General features: G+C 36.4%; 2 protein-coding genes and 1 long non-coding RNA gene across 5 annotated transcripts in view; 2 read left to right on the top strand and 1 right to left on the bottom strand.

Moving 5' to 3' along the window:
- Positions 1-22,157, top strand: part of Ovch1 (ovochymase 1) — a 95,642-nt gene extending 73,485 nt beyond the window's left edge. The window contains exons 21-24 of the mRNA XM_058576363.1: positions 11,225-11,337; positions 19,413-19,559; positions 19,852-19,988; positions 21,694-22,157. The gene's annotated coding sequence lies outside the window, so the exon portion shown is untranslated. The remainder of the gene's footprint in view (positions 1-11,224; positions 11,338-19,412; positions 19,560-19,851; positions 19,989-21,693) is intronic.
- LOC124086929 (uncharacterized) overlaps positions 1-23,289 on the bottom strand; it is a 63,330-nt gene that overhangs the window by 29,403 nt on the left and 10,638 nt on the right. For all 3 annotated transcript variants that reach the window (XR_006849972.2, XR_009225995.1, XR_009225994.1), the window contains exons 3-4: positions 16,562-16,653; positions 11,205-11,335 (exon numbers count right to left, since the gene is read on the bottom strand). This is a non-coding gene — a long non-coding RNA (uncharacterized LOC124086929). The remainder of the gene's footprint in view (positions 1-11,204; positions 11,336-16,561; positions 16,654-23,289) is intronic.
- Positions 22,281-23,289, top strand: part of Ergic2 (ERGIC and golgi 2) — a 49,429-nt gene continuing 48,420 nt past the window's right edge. Inside the window, exon 1 of the mRNA XM_046435426.2 lies at positions 22,281-22,420. The gene's annotated coding sequence lies outside the window, so the exon portion shown is untranslated. The remainder of the gene's footprint in view (positions 22,421-23,289) is intronic.

Genomic DNA, 23,289 nt, shown 5'->3' with positions numbered 1-23,289 from the left:
TGCCTACCCATGCTATATGATTTGGCTCTTGACTGCCTCTTTGACGACTTTTCCAAACATTTTCCCCAAAATTCTCACTCTATACCAGCCATGCCAAACTTGATTTCTGTTCAGCCACACCAAGCATGCCCTACTGGTGAATCTCTGAAATCTCACCTATGCCTGGTAAATAGCCAGTGCTTGATATATAGTTGTTTGAATGAAGGAAATAATGTTTCAATTGAGATTAGGAGTAAAGAATAAGGAGGTAGTTTCTTAGCTAAGAGAATCTGTGAGAAATGCATTTAGCTTATGTGAATCCCCTGACTGCTAAAGCATGAGTTAGGAGTTAACTCAGGAAAGAGATTGTCACTACATATATTCAAAAAATTTTTTTCAGATAAACATAGAAAATCTTCAGGGCAGGCAGGGTGTGGTGGTACCTGCCTGTAATCTCAGATACTCAGGATGCTGAGACAAGAGGATCACAAGTTCAAGATCAGTCTCAGCAACTTAGTGAGACCACATCCAAAAAATAAAAAGAGCTGGGGATGTAGTTCAGTGGTAGTGTTCCTGAGTTCAATCCCCAGAACTGGGAAAAAAAGAAAAAAGAAAACCTTCAGTGCAGACATGTTTCTCATGACAGAAGAAATTATAATGGACTTAAACCCCATGTGTGAGGTTTATTAAAGATCTGAATTGTTCATATTTTTAGAATTGCAGATTAAAATATGCATTAAAATTATGGTATATCTGTGTGAATAAGAAATAGATGGGCCTGTGGTTGTGGCACAGTGGTAGAGCACTCACCTAACACATGCGAGGCCCTGGGTTTGATCCTCAGCACCACATAAAAATAAATTAATTAATTAAAGGTAATGTGTCCAAGTACAACTAAAAATAAATATTTAAAAAATAGAGCCATTAAAATGTATATGTAATTTTAGTAGCATGGGAAAATAGTCATAATAAAGTAGGGGAAAAGGTTATAATAGTGAAAAATAGCATACAGTGTTTTAAAAAAATTATATATATATATATATATATAATCACATAGGAAAATGCCTTATAAGATTTACTTAAAAACACAAATATTCATTATGTAAAGGATGGGACTACAGGAGACTTTTATCTTCTTTGAAATCTATTTTCAAAATTTTTCCAATGAACATGTGTTAACTTTATAATCAGAATATATATATAATGAATTTTATGTAAATAAATTAGATGAATTGACTCTGAATAATCTTATTCTAGATTCCAAGAGAGTAAAAGTCAATGGTAATGATAAGGGAAGACAATAGGAAATAAGAAATCCGTGATACAGAATTTGACTTGGCTTTGGTTACCTGTTTTTATGGAAATATAGTTGGGACTATCCCTGCAGGTATACATCATCTAGTAAGTAGTGTGATCTGACTTGAATCAGAAACTTTCAAATGTTTATGGCCTGAAACTTGTTGCTTTATAGTAAAATAGGAACTCATACTAATTTTCTTATCAACTTCGGGGGAATTGGGGACCTGAGGCAGATCAAGGAATAGAGAATAAGTACTAAGTACATAGCTCTTTTATCTAGTGAATGGGTAAAAAAGCTCCCATCATTTGGCCTATGGGAATCTTTCTATTTGAAGACTGTTCATTGCCATGCTTTTCTTATCTATTATACCTTTCAGATTACGCATACACTGTCTTTTTTATTTTTTGTTGGATCATTGCATTATGATAATTAAGGTTTTAAGATTATAGTAAGTAAGTCAATGTTTCATTTGGGACTAGCCCAATATATCACTGAAGTATTCAATTATCTTTCCTGATATGGTTGCCTCTTGGCACTGTGAACCTTAATATTCTAGTTTCACTGTCTGTGAGTGATCTGAAATTTCATTACCTTATAAATGTTAGAAATTTGAATTCTACATGCTGTTTTAATGACCACATGCTGTGAGGCTGAACTTTACCAATGTGTGACTTAACCCAGGGAGTGAGTTCAACCAAACACTCAGATCTACTTCTCAGCCTTCTTTCCTTATTCTCTACTCATTTCTTGATATTGAAGTTAGCATTTATTGCATTTGTGGTATTTGCAAATTTAGGGAAATCCTAAAGGTCTTAGGACACATCTGTTGAATGTCAAGTGTTCACTTATCTCTAGACTGAAGATAATATATATTTCTCGTGATTATGAACATTAAATAATACAGTGTATTAAATATGAGCAATAAAACTACACTGAAATATAGATGTGGGGTGATTTATGATGTGGGGCCACAGTCTATGAGTTAAAGTCAGAACTTGAGATTGTTTACTTTTGGGGCATGAGTGTGTCAGCTTTTCAATAAAATTCAAATCCTGTGTCAAAATACAGAAGGAACTGAATAATTGGAACAGTAATAGAAATTAATAAAAGAACACTATTGTTCTGGTTTTTAATAACCTAGTTGTAGATATTAAAAATAGACACAAGAAGGATTTCAACTTGATCATGGGGTGTGTGTGTGTGTGTGTTTTCATTTTTGCCTCAAGGATGTCCAGTTTTGTTGAGATCATTGTCTCCCAATTATCCTAATGCTGTTTTCCCAACATGCTGATTGTATTTGGACTTTTTATTCCATGTCAAGATATGAAATGAAGCCTTAGTGATAGAAGAATCTTGGAACTGTGAATGGGTTGTCAGTACTTATGATGGACCAGATCAATAATCAAGATTATTTGGTAAATTGATCTCCCTTAAATCTATATTGTGACACTAGTAATTTATAATTTATATGCATATAACTTATATGCACCTATATGGAAAATGTGACCTGTTTTCCTTGAAAACAATACCATTTATTGTCAGTGATTCCAACAATTAATCAGTTTCCTTCATTAGAACCCCAGAGCATCTTGAGCACAATGTGATAAGCATAAACTCACATTTGCTGGATTTAGACCCCCTAAGCCCAGCTTAAATTTTAGTCTATGTTATTTTATTATCAGTAGGCACTCTAATTTTGTTATTCTCAAGGTCATATGTTTAAAGAGGTTTCACTTCCTAAATTGCATTTTTAGGTAACACTTTGAAAATTTGTTTATTAAATGTTACCAGTATCCAGTTTCATTCTCAAAGAAGAGATGGGCCTTTTTAGACCCAAGATAACTTAAAAAGGAAAAACAAATAGACTAATTAGTTGAATAATCTTTGGAAACTTACTGACTACATAGAGTCTATCATGCTTGGTTATCAGGCAGTATTGTGTTCTGAGACTGATTCACAGAAACTTTTCCAAAAATGTTGTAATCTAATGTTGTATCACCTTCTCCAGTTTCTTCCTGGTTCTGCCATTTAGGACATCATCTAAATGAGACAGTATCTCTCACAAAGGGCAGGTTTTTGATGTTTTTTCCAAGGACCTTGATCCCTCTAATAGTATTCCAAGATTAGAACATTGATAAGTTCAGCATTTTTTTGAAGTTCAATTCTTTTTAGGGATTCTAAAACAATTAGAGAATAAGGAAGAGGAAGATACAAATGTTCAAGCTATTAGTTTACCTTAAGGTCTCCTTAGCATCAGATTTCACAACCCCAGTTCTTGTCGGTGGTCAACCTGAGGTTTATTTATCACTTCTGGAGAGAAGGAGATCACACTCTATGGAACACTATGGGGAATCTCAGTTAGAAGGTGCCAGAACCCCTTATATGATTTGGGCTTTGGAAAATTCTGGAGAGGATCTAAGGAAATGAACTTTGTGCTAGTATTGGCTGTTATCAGGAAGTGGGTCAATTTTATGAGAGGCTATCTCTGTCATAGGGAGACCTGATTAGAAAAGACAAATCTGTAGTTGCTAAAGAAGTAGTACTCCCTCATTTTAGCCGAGAGGGAGATGTTTGGTATTTAAATGATTATATATGACCTTATTTTTAATTTCACCTTATCATGGACCCACAATGTCCTATCTGATGTTGATGCTCTGTGAGATTATTTGTGTCCAACAGGAGAACAACATGGCCTAGCTGTAAACATCAGAATGATTTCTGTAAAAGTCAGAAGCTACTTTTCTTTCTTCTATTAAGATTCTCCAATCTGATAACATTATTCTACCTTAAAAGTTTTAATAAGTCAAAATTTCATAGGTATTTACTTATTATAAATGAGACAAATTTCATTTCTATAATTATATAACTCCATGGACTTAGAATTTATTTGTGAGTTCATGTAATTTTATTTCAAGTATGTGAATTTCTATAATAATTTTTGAGGTATTGAATATTGAGCCTGGGGCTACCCTCCCAGCTAGTTAGAAAGTCTGTTATCTTGTCAGTCTGTTCAGTCTACTATAACAAAATACTATGTACAAGGGGACTTTAAAAGAGCAAATGTTTAATTCTGACAGTTCTAAAGGCTTTCAGTACAAGTCTAGGCAGTGGCAGATTAAGTGTCTGGTGAGGTCCCGCATCCTGGTTCACAGGAAAGCTGCATTCTCTTGGGGTTTATATGTCAGAAGGGGCAAGGCAGCTCTCTGGGGCCTCTTTTATATATAGTTGCTCAGATTAATGAAGCACATTCATTTTCTGCCCCCAAGGAAACCACAAGTTTCAATTCCTAAATCATTTCAAGTGTCTTATTCAAATGTTTTCTTATCTAAAGCCTCCCCTATCACATGGCCTAAATAGCTTTCCTCCTTCACCTTTTCTTGGCATTTAGCAAGGCCTGGAAAGCATACACAGATGATCCCCATATATATGATGGCTTGACTTATGATTTTTTTGATGGTTTAAAAATGATAGGCATTCAATAGAAGACATGCTTTGAGTTTTGATTTTTTTGGCTAGTTATTTTTTAAATTGACACCTAATATCCCAGGTTAAGATGATCTCTTGCAAGGCTATGCAGCAGCAGTAAGCTGCAGCTCACAGTCAGCCCTTTGATCAAGAAGAGGGTAAACCACCAATGCTCTATAGCATCGTTAGGCTGTGATGTTTAGTAAGGCAGGTGTTTCAGATATATTTGTCACTTATGATACTTTCAATTTACCATGTCATGACCACGTGATGTTTATGCAGTTTCCCCCAGCAAGGGTGATGAGTCAGATTAGAAATATTAAAGATATGGGAAATTTAAGAAATAAAGACAAGATACAGAAATAAGTGAAAAGCAGGAAATAAGTGAAAAGTGGGATCTGGTAGGGTGCAGCTCTGATGGAGACTGGGTCTGACAAAGAACAACAGCCCGCGTTTTATAGGTAGGACCATCAAAGGGTTTCAGTGTGACAGACTTCTTGATGAAGATGGGAAAAACAAATGTTTGGGGCTTGGCAGGTTATGTCTACCTCCTCTCTACCTCACCAAGGCTGCATTTGAACCTACGGTTGTCGGAGCCAAGGCAGGGTGTCTGTATAATATGATCAGTAGAATTTCACCAAGAATTCCCAGAAAAGCAACCCTCTGCCTTGTAATGGCTCAAACAAACCTGTAATTTGTACACAGCCTCCGACATGACCATGCATGGGTTTATCAGGACATGACCCATTTGCAAGTAGGAAACACCTTTATTTTGGGGACAATGTGTCTCCTCTACCAGAATGAACTTTCCTGAGCAGGATTTGATCTTTTTGTTGCTACATCTCCAGTATCTAGAGCACTGTCTGCCAGTAAATATTAAACTAAGAGGGGGGGGGGGCTTTGAATGTGGGAAGAACTTGGCAGTTTAGGGACTATCAGAGGTGAGAGGTCTTGGAGGTTGAGTGAGTAGAGACTAGGATGAGGAGAGGTGGTGAAGGGAGGATTTGCCATTTATGCAGCTCATACTAGGGTCATGCATTTGGATTTGATTCCAGTTCAAGAGGTGGTCATTAGAGGTTTCAAGGGCAGTAATTTAGGGTTGCTTTACGGGCCAACAAAATAGAATGCATCCAGAGAGTATAATGACCAGAATGCTGAAGGGAATGGAAACTGAGAAGACAGAAGACAAAAAAAATTTTAAAGTGTTTATGGAATTTCCATGTAGAGGCTTTCAGGATTCATGTATGAAATAATTACTATTATTGAATATTAACCATTATTCAAGTATAGTTCAAAGAATTTAGAGCTCCTGATCCTTGTAACAATTCTATAGTCGCATTACCCACAATTTCAATAGGAAACCAAGTCACAAAGAAATTGAATAACTTATCTCCAGTTAAATAGCGAATAAGCAGAGAAAGTAGAATTAAAACCCAAGTACTCTGTGTTCTTGGCCTCCATACCAATCATGTGGTATCATAACATTTAAGCCTTTTGACTCAATGTGAGGAAGAATTGTACAGCAATTGAAACAGTTCAAAAGGAGAAAATGCACATAGATCCATGCCATATCTTCAAGTCTCATAATCATTTTTGGCATTATTTTAGGGGGACTCTGTTAGATGCCAGTTTGAATCTGTATTTAAACTAGACCCTACCTTTTCACCTAACCATCCATCTTAAACATACGTATTTTATAAATGTGTTATCTGTATTTACGTATAAGTCATTAGCAGAATATTGTATTTGGAAGAACCAAGGATAGAATCATTTCTATATCATTATGACCTTCTCCTCAGTTAACATTTCTTGTATAGTTACTTAATCAGCTGTGGAACTTCTAGTTATATAATTACTTACCATTTTCTGTTAACAGGGACATCATAAGATGCTTTATTAAGTGCTTCACTGAAGTCAAGATTCATTAAGTTTATCCTATTCTCCCTAGCCATCATCTAATTAGCTCTTTTAAAAATGAAATTAGGTTAATTTAATATGGCATGTTAAGGATCCCATGTCAGCTTCTCATGATCACCAATTCATTCTCCAAGTGTTCAAAAGCCATCTAATAATTTTGCTTTAAATTTTTTGAGGTTTAGTTTTATTTAACAAATATATTACTTTGTAAATTTCCAACTGATTTAATACCATAAGTGTCTCCATTTTACAGATGAAAAACTGAGGCACAGAGAGAGGTTAAGTAAGTTGCCCAAGACCATAGATTTAATAAAAGGTAGAGTTTGTCCAAACCAGCAGTTTGGTTATACAAAATGTGCCAATGTGTAGTAAGTTATGTTCCTTTACTGCTTTATGAATTTGGAAATCCCCTATGTCTCCTTGTTTTCTGTTTTTCTGCTTTTGCGATACTGAATGAAAACTCTCTAACTCCTACCATCACTTCTCTCCACCAGCAAGCAAGCAGTTCCATAGCAGAAACCAGTTAGGCAATCATCCTCTAGTTCAACTCAATTCTGACACTATCAACCTGTAAATAGAAATAATCATTACTTTGAGGTAAGATGAAACATAAGCCTATTTTGCTTCATGTTCAGTATCCCCCCTAATGAGGATCTGTCATTGTTGCATCTGGACAAACCCATTGAACTAGCTCAGCGTGGGTAACTCTCTTCCATATTTTGAACTTTTCTCATATAATTTATGTATTTCATCTTGCTTATAAGTACTGTATATATACTTTTGAAGCTAAACAATTATTTCATAACTTTTTAAAATTTAAGCTACTTTCTCTGAAAGCTGAAATAACTTTCCAGAAACACTTTTATGTGTTTTTAATTAATGGAGGGCTATACAAGATTTCAGAGAAATTCATTTTTAACTGTATCCTGTTTATTCTTGAAATTCTTTGTCATTATAAGGTTACTCCAAATACTTGGTACAGGAGTTTTTACATCAAATGTTCAATTTTCTCTACCTTCATAATTTAGCAAAATCTTACTTTTGTTTACTGATAAATTAACCCAAATGTGAAATTTTTGTGAGGGATTAAAAATCCTGCCTCTGTTGCATAAAATAGTCATGCAATATTGGGCAGGTTATTTAACTTCTCTCTGCCACAGCTCTATCATTTGTAGAAAGGGAATAATAGTACCTTGTTTATATACTTAGCACAGGGGAGCCTTTAGTGAGAAAGTGTATTTGGGGAAATGTAACAAAGCCTCCCCACTCTCCTAGTCATACTTTTCCACTGAATCACAAGGCTCTGGAACAGGCTTCTGCTGCCTTCTGCCAATAGCTTTGCCTCTTTATTTGTGTCTTAATACTTTCATCCTATTAACCCCAGTCATGGTTTAGCCCATCATTTTCTTTCTGTGCTTTTTAATCAAATGAGTGAGAGCATCAAGAAAAATGCTTACTCATGGCTACATATTATAATCCCAAATTGCTTAATATCTCTCTCTCTCTCTCTCTCTCTCTCTCTCTCACACACACACACACACACACACACACACCCTGCATTTTGGACCAATTAAATATGAATCTCAGGACTGGAAATCTGGCATTAACATTTCCCCACTTCTTAACTTATTCATGTATTTTAAACTTTTATGTTAATTATAAATTCAAACATGGTTTAAGAAATACTAAGAAACACCCAATGTACCCTTGCCCACTTTCCCCCATTGATAACATCTTGAAGGCTATTGACATTGATGCAATGAGGACACAGAATGCTTATATTATCACAAGCATCCCTAGTGTTGCCTGTACCCACTTCCCCAGCACCTCCTTACCCCACCCTCCCTCCAAGACCTCTGGCAATCACTAGTTTCTTCTCTATTCCTATGTCTGGTCATTGCAAGTGTTATGTAAATGGTATCATATAGTATACAACCTTTTGGGATTGACTTTTTCCACTTGGCATAATTTCCTGGAGATACCACAGTTTAACTATTCAACTGTTAAAGAATATCCATTGAATAATCATTCAAGTATTAAAGAATGGACAACCTTTTGTCCATTATAAATAAACCTTCTGTGTACATTTATGTATAAGTTTCTGGGTAAATGTGAATTTACCTTTCTGGGTAATAAATTCCCAAAAGTACAATTGCTATGTTATATGGTGGTTTCATATTTAGTTTTATAAAAACAACTGTCAGAGTGTTTTCCCAGACTTGTACTATTTTACATTCTCACCAGCAATGAATGAATGATTCAGTTTTTCTGCATGCACATTAGTATTTGCTACTATCACTATTTTTTTTTTATTTCAGCCATCCTAAAAAAATATATAGTGATACTGTATTTCCCTGTTGGCTGCTGATATTGAATTTTTTCACATGCTTATTTGCCACTTTTAGAACCTCTTCTGAAATGACTCTTCATGTCTTAATCTCTTTTCTAATGGAATTGTTTACTTATTATAGTTTCCTTAGCAAGAAGAGTGAAGCTGGTGGCATTACTATACCAGACTTTATACTGTAGAGCAATAGTAATAAAAACAGCATGGTATTGGCACCAAAATAGACTGGTAGACCAATGGTACAGAATAGAGGACACAGAGTCTAACCCACACAACTACAGTTATCTTATATTAGACAAAGGTGCCAAAAACGTACATGGGAGAAGACAGTCTGTTCAACAAATGGTGCTGGTAAAACTGGAAATTCACTTGTGACAAAATGTAATTAAACCTGTATCTCTCACCATGCACAAAACTCAACTCAAAGTGGATCAAGGACCTAGGAATTAAACCAGAGACCTTGCACCTAATGGAAGAAAAAGTGGTTTGAGATATTTTAGATACTAGTCTTTGTCAAATGTATGGACTGCAAAATTTTTTTCCTAGTCTAAATCTTGTCTTTTTTATCCTCTTAATGGAATCTTTCCCAGACAAAAATTTTAATTTTGATGAAGTCCAGTTTCTCCCTTTTCCTCTTATGGAAATGTTTTGGTGTCAAGTCTGAGAATTCTTTGTACTTCAGATCCTTGTTATGTTATGGTCTTGATCTTAAATGTCCCTCAAAGGCCCATATGCTAAAGACTTGGTCATCATTCTGTGTCACTGCTGAGAGGCAGTGTAACTTTTAGGAGGTAGAACCCAGTGGAAGGAAGTTAGGTCATTGGGGTATGCCTTTAAAGGGGATATTGAGACCCCAGAACCTTTTCTTTTGCTTCCTGGCCACCATGAGGTGAAGAGTCTTCCTCTGCTCCATGCCCTCACTGTCATGATACACTGAGTAACCACAGACCCAAAGGAACATAGACAAGCAACCATGAACTGAAATTTCTGAAACCGGGAGGCACAATAAACTTTTCCACCATATAAGCTTTTTATCTCATGTATTTATCACAGTGACCAAAAGGTGACTAACATAGTCCTGAAGATTGTTTTCCTTTGATTTTTCTGAAAGTTTATAGTTTTAGGTTGAAACATGATTTTTCCCCCACTGGCATTAGGCTATCCAAATGCTCCAGTACCGCATGCTGAAAAGCTGTCTTTTCTCCATCAAATTGCTTTTATGCCTCTGCCATAAGTCAGTGGAGTCTATTCCTGGATCTCTGTTCTTTTGATCAATAGCACACTGTCTTAATTACTGCAGCTATGTAGTAGTTTTTGTATCAAGAAGTGATTCCTCCCAACTTATTTTTTGTGAAGACTGTTTTAGCTATCCTTAGGTTTGTGCCTTTTCTTATGAATTTTAAAATATGCTTGTTTATATCTACGCAAAGCTTGTTGTGATTTTCACAGGAACTGTATTAAACCTGTAGCTACATTTAGGAAAAGTTTATGTCTTTATGATGAGTCTTCCAATCCATGAATATTATGATTTTCCCCTTAGATTTTTTATTTTGTTTCATTCTATATGCAATTCCTAGTATAGAAGTCCTATGTGTATGTATATTTCAGTATTGCATTTCTAATTTTGCATTCTATGTGAAATGTAATTGGCTTCTGTATTGACCTTGTATCTTATTTCCCTCCCTCCCTTTCCCTTTTCTTTTGGAGTAGGGACTGAACCCCAGGGGCACTTTACCACTAAGCTATATCCCCAAGTCTTTTTTATTTTTTATAGCAAAACAGGGTCTCGCTGAGGTTGGCCTCAAACTTGCAATTCTCCAGCCTCAGCCTCCTGTGTCCCTGGGATTACAGGAATATGCCAACATGCTGGCTATTGCAGTCCTTCCTGAACCTGACATTGGCATTTTATAAACTCCTGGAAATTAAAACATGCAAACACAGTTGAGATCCAGTGGCTCTTGAGAAATAACAATGATGAAGTTTAGTGTCCTTAAAATTTCATGATTTGTATCTAGAATGTCTCCACAAAAGCTCATTTGTTGAAATCAAGATTCCCAAAGTGGCAAGGTTCAGAAGTGGGACTTTTAGGTAATGATTAAGGCTTTGACCTCATAGCTGAAATGACTACTGGGAGGTGGGACCTAGTTGGAGAAAGTTGGTCACTGAGGACATGCTCTTGAAGGGTTTATCATTTACCTGGTCATCTTGTTTCACAGCTGCCATGAGCTGAGCAGCTTTCTTCTTCCACATCCTTCTGCCATGATGTTCTGCCTCACCTCAGGCACAGAGCAATGGAATCAGCTGACTTCGGATAGAGACCTCTGAAACTGTGAGTCAAAATTAAACTTTTGTTCTCTAAGTTGTTGTTCTCAGGTATTTTGGTCAGTGACAAACAGCTGACTTACACAAGCATGCAACAATCCTTGTGTGCCTGCATTATTATTTCTTCTAAAATCTGTAAATTATAAATGACTCTTTTTCTCTAGCCTGTCTGCCTTAGCCTCCATCTTAATCCCTTTTTTCCTATTCTCCAAGGACCTTGCTTACTACCACTTAATGTCAAGAACACCACAAACTTTCTATTCCCTTTTCCCTACGAATATTCAGTATCTTTATATCTGTACCCATACATTTCAAAGTTAAGAGTGAAAAATATCCTTCTTCCCATTATAGACAATTTCCCATTACAGATCTATAATTTCCATGCCTGTACCTACGATCTAGCCATGTTTCATATGAACATTTGAGTAGATTATCTTCATGTATTTTCTATACTATTCTGTATATTTGTATTGAAATTTTTGCAATAATATTGTATATTTTCCTACTCTGGATTATTTGCATTGCTTTATATTATTAAAGGCTGCTTTAAAATACTATTTATTTTTCTGATAGTACTGGGAATCAAACCAGAGCCTCACGCAAGTGTTCTGCCACTGAGCCATACTCCTAATATATAATTTTAATGACCATATGGTAGACTTTCCATAATTCTCATAAAAATACCGTTTCCTTTTCTAAACTTAGTGTTGGATTCACTACCCTTATATATAAATATTTCCAGATTTTGGATTGCCTTCAGATAAATTTCCCAGGAGTAGAATCACTGGATTTAAGGCATGAATATTTTTAATATTCTTGACATATTTCTAAATCAAGCACAGTAGGGTACAATGCAAGTTGTTGCAACCTTTTTTTCCAAAAATGAGGCAATTTAGCAATATTATTCAATTAAATCATGCCTCATAGTCCAGCAATCATATATATATATATATATATATATATATATATATATATATATATATATATAAAAAACTGGGGATTTAACCCAGGGGCACTTTACCACTGAGCTATAATGTCTGCTCTTTATATTTTTAATTTTAAGATAGAGTCTCACAAAAGTTACATAGGCCTTTTCTAGACTGCTGAGGCTGGCCTCCATCTGGCATTCCTCCTGCCTCAACTTTTCAAATTGCTGGGGTTACACACATGTGCCACTGCATACAGCAGGACTTAAAATTTAAAAATAAAATGTACTGGTTGTTTCATTTGTTTGTATCTGATTTGGGTATAAACTTGGTCTTTTCCTTCTATAAAATAGTGTTATTTTTCTATTTTAGGACTGTTGTAAAGATAAGAAATAACCCACATAAAATATTTTTTGGTTTTTGTGGTATAAGCCAAAGTGGAATAAAATTAGTTCTTTACAAATAGCCTAATATCAGAGAACTGCTCAGAGATGGATGGGTGGGATTTATCTCTTCAACAGGGCATTTTTTTTTTAATTTATTCTTTAATAGCATTTTTGTAAACTGGTATATAAAATGGCTGAATAGAGGTGCCTGGCAATCACCTGATCTTCCACAAAGAATCACCAGAGCAACAGATATACAGCTGCGTTTTGAAGTAGGTGATTGTGGGAAAACACTAGAAATTAACAGAAAAATGGATCCTCCTAAGATTCAGAATCCTGAGATAATAACATGGTAAAAGAAACAAAATATCCTGATATCTGCTGGCCCAATTTCTTTGCTAGAAGAAGGAAGGTCTCCCCTCTGCAGGGTAAGGGTGAAAGCAAATCCCAGCAAATGCTATTAGCACCAATGCTGGCAATCCTAGCTCTTGGAGTGTTTCAAGACCTTCACAGACTTGCAGCCTAATGAGATAACTAATCTGAAATCTGCACAGTAACCTTGCTTTGGAAATGACTTCACATTATCTCCTAGTGAATCTCCAGGGTGCTATAGCTAGAAGTAATCTTAAGAAAGGACCTACTGTCTGAATTTGAATTACTTTATGGGTCAGAAACCCCTGCATATTCCCATCTCTGTGAATATTCCCCAGAACATTTCATTGAAGTGGCTCAGCAAACCAAACCTGGCCCAGTTGAGTGACTCAAATCTGCTGACTGCCCTGAACTTTAGACAATGGCTGTTATGACACAGAGGGCACCACCCTCTGAGAGTTGCATGTGGATTCACACCAGTGCTAGGACTTAAGGCAGTCATCCAGGAGGTTCCCATCACCCAGCCCTGCATACTAACCGGGTAGGGAAAGAACCCCAGGGGTTTCTACTATTGCTCCACCCATAGGGGCTTGTTGCAGGCCACTAGGGAGACTTGAGCCACCAGGTTCTCTGGCTGTCATCCTGTCCCTAGAACACATGGGCTGAGAGGGTTTACAGAGAACTTTTGCCCAGCACTAGCTCCCTTCCCTTCTCAATGATTCCTTAATCACTTCACTTGAAGGAGCTGGGGGAAGAAAACCCCTGACTGTCAGTTACCCTGACAGTCAGTTACCCTGACCCGGTGTCTACAGAGCCAGTGGAGGCCTACAGGAATTTTGTCTGGCTCCAGCCATGACCTATTACTGCTTGTTCTCTACTGGGTACTACAGATGAAAGATCTGGGGAGAAAAGTCCTGGCTTTTGTGCTGTCCCCAGGCATGCCAAGACTTGGAGGATGAAATCCTGTTCCTGGGCAGGCACACCCAGAAAAGCAGCAAAGGAACACCGCTATTCCTGCTGTCACCACGCCTACACAGTTCCCACCACAGGAGACTCTGCATATTACCTGATCAAGCAGTGCTGCCAGGATTTGGTTTGTCAGAGAGCGGGTGCTGTGATTCCTGCCACCAACTCTCCCAGGAAAACACATACTGGAGGCATCAAAATGGCTCATTCAAGACATACTACAGAGCCATCACCAAAACAGCAATTATATGGGCATAAAAGCAGTATAGAGAGCCAACCCAAGAACAAATCCAAGTGTCTATAGCCAACTGATTCTCAACAAAGAATGCCAAAAATATACATTCAAGAAAAAACGTCTTTAACAAAGGGTGTTAGGAAACACAGATATCTGCAAGTATAAGATTGAAACTTAACCCTTATCTCTCATCCTGTACAAAAATCAACTTACAATGGACAAAGACCTTAATGTAACACCTGAAACTATGAAACTACTAGAGGAAATTATAGAGGAAGCACTTCAAGATACTGGTACAGGCAATGGTTTTCTGTATAGTAGCTCGAAAGCACAGGAAACAAAATCAAAAGTTGACAAGTGGGATCAAAAAAGCTGCTGTACTGCAAAAGGAACAATTAACAAAAAATACCTACCTGCCAGCTGCTGTTCATCTAACAGAGGGTTCATATCTAGAATTAAATTTTTAAAATTTACCTAAAAAACCAAGTGATTTAATTAAAATATGGGCAAATGATCTAAGTTAGTCACTTCTCAAAAGAAGAAATACAAATAGCCAACAAATTTATGAGAAGATGCTCAGCATCATTAACTGTCAGGGAAACACAAGTCAAAACTACAATAAGATACCATTTCAACCTGGTTAGAATAATTATTACAAAAACTGAAAATAACAAATGTAGAGAAAAAAGAACTCTTATACATGGTTGATGGGAATGTAAGTTAGAAAATCCAATATGAAAAATGGTATGGAATTTCTTTAAACAAAAATCCAGCTATCCCACCTCTGAGTATATAGCTAAAGGAAATGCAGTCACCATAAAACAAAACACACATGGCTGTATACCCATGTTCACTGCAGCACTATTCACAAAAGCTAAGACAATGAATCACCCTAGTTGCTCATCAACAGGAGAATGGAGAAAGAAATGTGCTGTAAATACACAATGCAGTTATTATCTGGTGAAAAAAGAATAAAAGAATATTCTGCTACTTGGAACAAAACAGATGAAAATAAGAGGACATTGGGTGAAATAAACCTGACACAGGAAGACAAGTATCTCATGTTCTCTCATGTATGGAAACCAAAGAAAAAGTTAACCTCAAAGTAGAATAGTGATTACTGGAGTCTGGGAAAGATGTGGAGGAGTGGGACTTGGATGTGATCAATACACACTGTATGCAAATAACACACTGAATCACATCAATATGTACAATTGATTTGTATTAATAAAGCATTTGCCTAGATCATGTCTTTTACTCTCTTTCTACTGGAAGATGAATTGTCTAAAATTGTACACAAGCTAAGGTATTGCTGACAGTACATTTTGTCAAAACTACCAGGGACTATATTTTAAAAACATCAATATATGTGGAGAAGCTGCAGAATCATCCTTATGCATCGCAGTTCAAGGACTGCAATGATGAATCCAGGAGTTTTCTTCTCAGCGTATCTCATGAATGGGTGTTTGCTGAACATAATGAGGTATAAATGCATGGTAGTTTTTAAATGAAACAAGAAAAGAATGATTTTAACTATGTGAAATTATTGATAATCACTGTTTTTGGCCCGAAATGATTTTTAATGACTAAAGTTCATAGTTGAATTAGGTACTATTTATTTTTAGTAGATGCTTGAAATTTTCTGCATAGCAGTCTCCTGTCATTATTAAATGAAGCTGTACTAAATGTATCTTTCAGCCTCTCCTTGAAAGTATTGGATTTTAATCCAATTCAACAATCCATAACATTAGTGAACTACCTGAGAGTCATCCCTCAGTATATATGGGAGACTGGTTCCAGGAACCCCCTCTCCCACTACCAAAATCTGCAGATGCAAATATCCCTTATATAAAATGGTGTGGCATCTGTTCTGTTGTACACAAAAAACATAAATCCGAGACATAGATAGTTGATGTGTGTATAGTTTGGTCACTCTACATAGTTAGGGTTAGTGTCTGCCATGAATCAGACAGCTGAGAGGCTTCTCTGCTGGTTGCAGGGAAATTCTAGAGGATCGCTGTAGTACTCGCAGGATGGGCACACCAAGTTCATGAGCATCCTGAGCTGGAGCAGCAATAACTGCCACCCCACTGCAGTCAATTTTCATGAGCATTTCTGCCTACGGGGACTGGATTACATCTGACACTGGAGAAGTGTCATCACTGAAAGAGCAGTACAATGCCCTGTGTTTAGAAACAGGAAATGTATAACAGTATACCATAAAGAAAGTCTCTTGTCATTGACAGTGAAAAAAACCAACCTTTATCATTAAGGAGGCTGTATTCAGTGTATGTATATGTTTAAAAATATTAAATTCTCTTACAGAAAGTTAAATATTGTTCATACCTCCTGGGAACTCACAATCTGAACGGTCATTCAATTTATATCTTGCATACCACATGTAAGTCATCACATTCATTTTTCTTCTTTGGCAAACACTGGAAGATAAAAAAGGCAGATTATTCAATACATAAAATTCTTAATTTACAGGGAATAGGCCCTCAGCAGTTAGACAGAAAAGATCCCTATCAGTTTCACAATTTCATTGGGCAGTGTACATTAAAAAATTATAAAGTAAATCACTTGATTTTGAGTTTTTTGATAAAATTTTACAATATTTTAATGCTTATAAGTTATTTAACCCATCTTAAACTTAGTTTGCCAACATCCTCATCTCTCCAAACTATAGCCAAAAATCAGTGAGAAAGGAATTAAGAAAGGCCCATAAGCCAAAACCAAAAGACTAGATGCCAATGTACATTGTAGAAATGTTCAGAGTAAGAGTCTGAGGCAACTCTTTTCTTATTTAATACATTTTGACCAAAATTTATCATTTGGTTTCCAAGATTACAGTATTCGAAAACCATATGTTCAGTAAGCAAATAGGTATGAGACAGCTACTCATGAGGAAGTAGGCAAAAAAATTATATATATATATATATATATATATATTAATATATATATTTATATATATATATATAAGTCATCCCTCAGTATACATGGGGGACTGGTTCCAGGAACCCCCTCTCCCACAACCAAAATCTGTAGATGCAAATGTCCCTTATACAAAATGGTGTGGCATCTGTGTATCACCTATGCATATTCTCCACTGTGCTTTCAAACACATCTAGATTATTTACACTTAATACAACATGTTATAGAAATATTTGTTATATGCTAGGGAATAATGACAAAGACTGTTCATGTTGAGTAAAGATGCACTTTTTTCCTGAATATTTTCCATCTGCAGATGTTGAATCCATGAGTCTAGAATCCATGAGTCTAGAATCCATGATATGGAAGGCCAACTATATACACAAATAATTTAAAAAATCAGGGATTCCTTATTTAACTCACAATTTTACTATAAAAGTTTGATTTAAATGATACTGAAATTTCTGTCGATTAAAAAAATCCATTTTATATGAGTCTAATAACAATTGATTGTAACATCAAAATGTTCAGTTTAGTATGTGCTCTTTATACAAAATTTTCCTCCAAAATTAATAAAATAAAAAAGCTCATATACTTAAGTCAGGCACCCTTAGTTCTCTGAAAAAATATTAAGTTCTTAAAATGTGTCTTTCCTTAATCAAATCTGAAAGTAACTGAGGCTTCAGTGAAATTAGTTGATATTTGTCTAATGACTCTTCATTTGAAAACTGGAAAGCAAGTATGAGCACAAGATATTTCTGTAATTGTATTAGAAAATAAAACTTCTTTCTTTTCTCAAACTTTCTCAGCCTCTCTCTCCTATTTTCCTTTAACCCCTTTGTCCTCTTTTCTGCCCCAACCCCCTTCTTTTCTCCCTCTTAACCTCTCAATCCTTCCTCTTTGAACCAACCTCCTTCTCTTCCCTTTCTCCAACTGTCTCAGTCCCTTATACTTTCAACCTCACTCTCCTCTCTGATCCCTCTTTCTCTGAACTCTACCTTTTTTCTTCAATATTGCCTCTCTTTTGCAAGTGCTACAAAGAGGAAATGTTTTCAGTGTCTTGGTATTTACTAAAAAATCTCTGACATGAATATTAGGCTAACAGTTCTGCCTTCATTGATCTAGGTAATACTTTTTGATATAGACTCTGAGGAAAATGAAAGATGAGATTTGCAAAAAGGATTATCTAATTCTCACATTAATATGGTTTGTGCTATTTTTACTTTGTCTCTTATCCATCCTCATCTTTTGATCAGATGACATTAAAGGGGATTAAAGTTGGGTTGTGTTAAAGTGTCAGACCTGTCTGTCTATAGTATCCGCCCCTGTTGTATGATCTTCTGGCAGTTAATTTTGGCACTAGCACAATCTACTGTGACCTCCTGTAGGACAAGAGAAGCTGCTGAATTTCCCTAAAAGTTTTAGAGAGTTATTTGGTTCTCTGTTTTTGGCTTTAGTTTGGCTGTGATTTTAGAATGCAGTGGAAGCATTCTAAAATTAGAGCCTTTATTAAATAGGGCCTACTACTTTAGAGGTGTTTAACTTAAACTTCTTCTAGCTGAAAGCCATTTTAACCAAGAAAGGACATAATGCTTTATTTCTTTCTTTGACTTTCTTTTCAAGAATCACTCTCCATCTTACATTTCAATGTGGAAAATATGTTGGTTCAATATATGTATTAGACAGCAATATATTGTGCAAAATGATCTAAGAATCATGTAGCCAAATTTAAAGAAATAATTTTCAATCGTGTTTATTTTCAAAAGCCTTCTTGAGCATGTACTGTGAATAGATAGAGGCACTTAGATAGAGGAAGTTTCTCTCATCTTTAGAATCTAATTCCACTCCAGAAGAACAATAAATAAGAATAATTACCATTCAACATGCTATGAGAGCTGGCAGCCTAGAAACAACCATCACTTGCTGCAGGGATGGGTGAAAGTTTTGCAGAAGTAATATCTGGGCTGAGCTTTAAAATTCAAATATCAGTTGATTTGGTTTTTGTGTTTTCTACACCATTTCTTATGTTAAAGAAATCTGCAGTGAGCTCTTTCCCTATCAACGATTTCATATACTCTGAATATCCTGTCATTAGGGTTACTGGAATTTTTTTGTTTATTCTTATGTCATAAATTGCCTGACTTAATTTCTCCTAGTCCTCTACTTTATCTTTTAGTTATAATTGTCAGTGATGTAGTTCTGAAATGGGCTAAGTACAATCAATTTAAAGATATCAATTCCTTAAATAACAAAATTCTTTCAGGAAAAGTTTCCAGATTTTCCACTGATTCTCACGGGATAGGATGGGCTTTTTAAGAACAAATATGAGCAGAAAAAGCCAGCTCATCTGGTCAATGCCATCATAGCTCATATTCTCCATGCAGAAGAGAAACATGCAACTCATAAAGAGGTATGTCACCCAACGAGCAACTTTTCCCATCTTCTGTCCTGTGAACTCCCCCACCACCAACTGATCAGGAAGGCACATTTTAGCTCATGGCCTCCTTGCCAGCTGACCACACAGTAAAGCTCTTTTCTTGTAAAAACCCAGTGCCTTGGTATGGGCATCTAAGAGTGTCAAGGCAGTGATCCTGGCTCAGTAACAATTTATGGCAACTCAAATGTGAATCTGAGACCTTCACCTACCTGCCCTAGGCAATGTGGTTCCTCACTGGGGTAGAGTTCTGTGTTTTGACCTTCAGTGGCCACCAGGACTGATGATCATCTGAAAGGCCCGGCCACCTGAACCTGCTCCTGCACTGTGAACACTACCAGCTCTTGGTGCTAACTTCATTTTAAATAGCAAAAACAAACTACTCCCAGAATAAGATGTGTCCTGGTGAGTAAACCTATTAAGGGCAACTGGGCCATGAATTAATTTTCTCTCTGGTTTAGAGGCATAAATTGTTCTTCTGGTTTTGACTTTTGGGAGTAAAATAATCCCTTTGGAAGTCCTGGTTTATTCTAGTCTATGGAATCCAGGCCTAAAGAAGAATAATAAGGTTTCACTTGTGGGATGTCGTTGTTCACCTGATTTGGTCTGGTTTGGAAATATACTCTGGTTTAATGTGTTTTATGTGTTCTTTTGTTTATTAGTTTATTAGTCTGTGCTTTAGGTATCTAAAATCTTGATGAAGGTGTCAGGGGAACTTAGCTATGCCATGTAATGGTCTTACAGGGAGCCCCCTTGGAAGAATATACTCCTCTCCTAGACTGGAATGAACCCTAACAGCTCATCCGGGAGGTACACATAGCAAGCCATACTTCGAGCTACCCTGCACCCCTTGGTGTTTGGGGGCTTTCTGAGACACATAAAGGGGAACATCTGGCCTATAAGTGACTCTCTGTGAGGGAATTCCCATACCCAGCACATTACTGACCCCCAACATTTCCTCACCACTGACTTGCTCCAGATACCTTGCAAAATTGATCCTTGAGATAGCATTGGGCAGAATTTAATTCAAACCCATTAAGGTAAACTGATTCAGCATTCCTAGGAATAGTTTTGGTGGGAGTTCCCACTGCTGCTTCCCTCTTTTTAATAGAGTTTCTCCTGCATTTTTAACTAATTAATCTCATGGTAATAACTTATGGCCTTTTCTTGCTAAATTTGCTTATGGTTATATATATATATCTACTTTGATGTTTTATTTGATTGACATACTTAATTAAATTTTTTCTTATAAACACTTTTAAGATAATTCTTAAAACTGTAGTTATAGATGAATATGCAAGGGCTTTTAGTTTTCTGTCCAGTTTCTTTTCTCTACCTATTTTAAATCTGTTGGTTATTCCAGGTGGCTTATTAGAAGGTTATTTCAGCCAGTTCTAATTAAATAATAAACATTTAAGAGTTAACTCGTGGACTCATGTGAGACTGAGAAAAAGAAAAACGATAATAGTTTTTTGAAACAAAAGTCACACTGACTATAGAGTCCAACACATGGCAAAACTGGTTGTAGTATGTGGTTGGTGAAATGATCCCCAGAATAAAAAGAGCCTATTAAAGACCACAATGGAATCTCTGGCCCATGTATCTTTGATTAAGAGAATGGTTCTTGACTTCCTACTGTCCTCACAAGGGTGAATCTATAAATATAGCTGTTGCATATATAGTAACACATCTCAATAGATAGAATTAAAAGTATCTAAAATTTTAAAGCTGGCAAAGTCATGAAAGATACCCTAACCCTTTGAGTTGGCCTCCCTAACCATTTTTCAGATACCTTCATTTGATTTTCTGCTAGACTAGGTTCCTTTTTATGTTCTGTCCTTCAGTTTAAGGTAACACTTATTCTGTTTTTGATTGGTCACAAAATAGTGGCCTTCCACTAGTGATTCTTATCCTACCTGAGAGACACATTCCTCCAGCCAAAACTTAGGCCTAACTATACCCTGGTTCAGCAAGGATATAGCCACAATAGAGGTTACCCCAGCCTCTCAAGATTAAAGAATGAAGAAACACAAAGGGGTACTGAAACTGGTTGAGACATGTTCATGTCTGAGCATAAAGTAATTAACAAAATTCTCAATTTGTTTTTCAGGAAAGCCTCCATACATCCCACTAATTATTCCTAGTGTTTGGAACCAGCTTTTCATAGTGGAAACGAGCAGAAAAAGCCAGCTCATCTGATCAATAACAACAAAAGCTCAAAATCCTATATGTAAAACACACACCCCCACCCACTGCAAAGAAACATGCCATCCATCTAACAAGCAATTTCTCCCATCTCTCTTCCTATAAATTCCCCTGCTACAAATTGATCAGGGAGGCAAATTTAAGCTCCTTTTAAACTTTTGGCCTTCTTGCTGGTTGAAGATGCAATAAAGCCTTTTCTTTTTGCAAAAGCCTGGGATCACAGTAGTGGTTTCTATGTATACCAGGCAGCAAGCCCTTGCTTAATGATAGTTTCAACATTTAATGTTCTTTTGTCAATTTAACATATATTCAACATCTGAAGGCTAATAAGTATATAATTCTTACTGATGATAAACAGCTTTTAACACATACCCTGATGTCTGTTTCAGCTTTATTGGCAGTACCACTTTCATTTTTCTATTTCCCGCAGGTATTTAAAGAAATATATTTTAACCAAATTATCAAATAATGACAATATAAACAACTGCTGAGCTCAAAATATGAGAGACTCTTGAAAAGGCAAAATAAAGAAAAGGAACAAGACGGCTGAATAGAGGCTCCCAGTTCTCACCTGCTTCTCCACACACACACACACAAGAACCAAAGCAACAGGCATATAGCTGCATTTTGAGGTGAGTAATCATGGGGAAACTATTGGGAATCAATGGAAGAAATGAAAACCTTATAAGATCCAGAGACCTGAGACAAAAGCATAGTTAAGAGAACCAAAATATCCTGGCACATGCTGCCCTGGCTCAAGGTGAGGCAGAACACCATGGCAGAAGAGTGTTGACAGAGGGAAGCAGCTCACATCATGATTAGAAAGCAGAGAGAGACTACACTCTCTAGATACAAAATATATACCCCAATGAACCACTTCCTCCAGCCACACCCCACCTGCCTCTAACTACCATTCAGTTAATCCCATCAGGGACTAATTCACTGATTAGGTTAAGATTCTCACAACCCAATCATTTCTCCTCTGAACTTTCTTGCATTGTTTCACACATGAGATTCTGGGGGGATACCTCACATCCAAACCATAACAATTAGTTTAAGTTGGATGTGGTTTTATAGATTTTTATTACCTTGCTCCATAACTTACATATATTTCTGTTTAGATCAGACAGTACACAAAATAAAATACTAAAACCCTTTTTAATAATGCTAGCTTCTCATAGCAGCATGTGCTCTCCTCCTATATGGGAAACTGGAAGTTCCACACACATTCAGAACATCAAACTCTTCCACTCTTTAGCCTTTCCCATTTCCTAGAATGTCCAAAGTGTCACTGTAACTCATGCTTGCTGATGTCACTTATAACATTGAGCCTATTTACCAACTGCTTAGTGGACACTGGCAGTTATACTTTCTCCCATCCATTCTCTTGAGGGGAAATGGGTTTTATAAGTCTTTGTATACCTTCCAGGAGCTAGATATTGTCATTTAGCTAAGTTAATCATTAAAGCTAATCTCATATAATATATAACTTTGGTGCATG

The sequence above is a fragment of the Marmota monax genome, unplaced genomic scaffold (assembly GCF_021218885.2).
Source record: "Marmota monax isolate L192 unplaced genomic scaffold, Marmota_monax_Labrador192_F-V1.1 WCK01_AAM20220418_F8-fsc00012, whole genome shotgun sequence".
NCBI classification, from domain to species: Eukaryota; Metazoa; Chordata; class Mammalia; order Rodentia; family Sciuridae; genus Marmota; species Marmota monax.
This window is presented reverse-complemented; position numbering and strand designations above follow the sequence as displayed.